Genomic DNA, 1,071 nt, shown 5'->3' on the forward strand with positions numbered 1-1,071 from the left:
ACCTGGCAGCTTGAAAAACACATGGGCTGTGTGTGGACGCACAGCTCAAATTCCAGAGGAGAATAGAGAAGGGATTACAATGTGGTCATCTCCCCTTCGGGAAAAGGGTTGCATGTCCCTCCCTCCCCAGCCTTCCCCCTCCAAATGCATGCACCTGCCTTATTACAAAACTAAAAAAGCTTACCTTGTGGGTTAGTTTCATAGTAACAGGATGAGGGGGATAAAAAATGTTTATAGTAACTACAGTAATAACATCAGTAGTATCAGTAATAGTAAAGTTGTAATAAATGAGTAGTTTAGAACAGACACTGTCCTAAATGTTTATAATACACTCTTTTCCTTCAATCTTTACATTAATGTTGTAATGGTATTCTTGTAATTTAACTAAGGTAGCACTGCTTCTAAGGTACAAACTTCATGAAGAAATCAGTCTGACTTAAAAGCCTATGGTCTTCTTTATTTTTTTATTATTATTATTTTTTGCCTATGTATCATATTCGCATTGACACAAATACTAGGATATGCAAGCAAAATATTTCCAAATATAAAATATTTGCCTGGCATATTCTTCCAATATCTTGAAATGTTTAATAAAGCAAGGGCTCATATCATCTGTCTCATAGGGGGAAACAATTAGAAATTGTAAGACAGAACTACCAAGGGTTGACTGAAACAGACTAAACCAATTTTACTCTTAAGGCAGGAAAGACAGTTAAAATTTCAATTAGCAATAATTGCGCCTCAGATAAACCTCATTGGCTATGATACTGCCACTGCACAAAGCTTGGAGACAGTTAAAATTTGAAATAGCTGAGTTTGGGATTAAATTGAAGACAAGGATGAATTCAAAAGGGGCTTTCAGTTATGTTACAGGTGGTCCTTTGTTCTTGGTATCCAGTGACAAATAACTGAAGGCAGATACCAGCAGATAGCCAGATAGTTTCTATTCTACCTAAGCAAAGAACACTCAGTAACGGAGCATCAGACCAGCCAACACCAGGGGTTGGTTGTCTGGATGGGTTACTTTTCTGATGGCTCTGTTTTTTTTCCTTCCAGTCTCTCCCAGGGCAA

General features: G+C 37.6%; 1 pseudogene; it reads right to left on the minus strand.

Moving 5' to 3' along the window:
* Window positions 1-615: 615 nt before the first annotated feature.
* On the minus strand, window positions 616-785 carry LOC114006247 (uncharacterized; annotated as a pseudogene).
* Between the last annotated feature and the right edge of the window lie 286 nt (window positions 786-1,071).

This window comes from Tupaia chinensis, unplaced genomic scaffold (assembly GCF_000334495.1).
Source record: "Tupaia chinensis unplaced genomic scaffold, TupChi_1.0 Scaffold146594_2, whole genome shotgun sequence".
NCBI classification, from domain to species: Eukaryota; Metazoa; Chordata; class Mammalia; order Scandentia; family Tupaiidae; genus Tupaia; species Tupaia belangeri.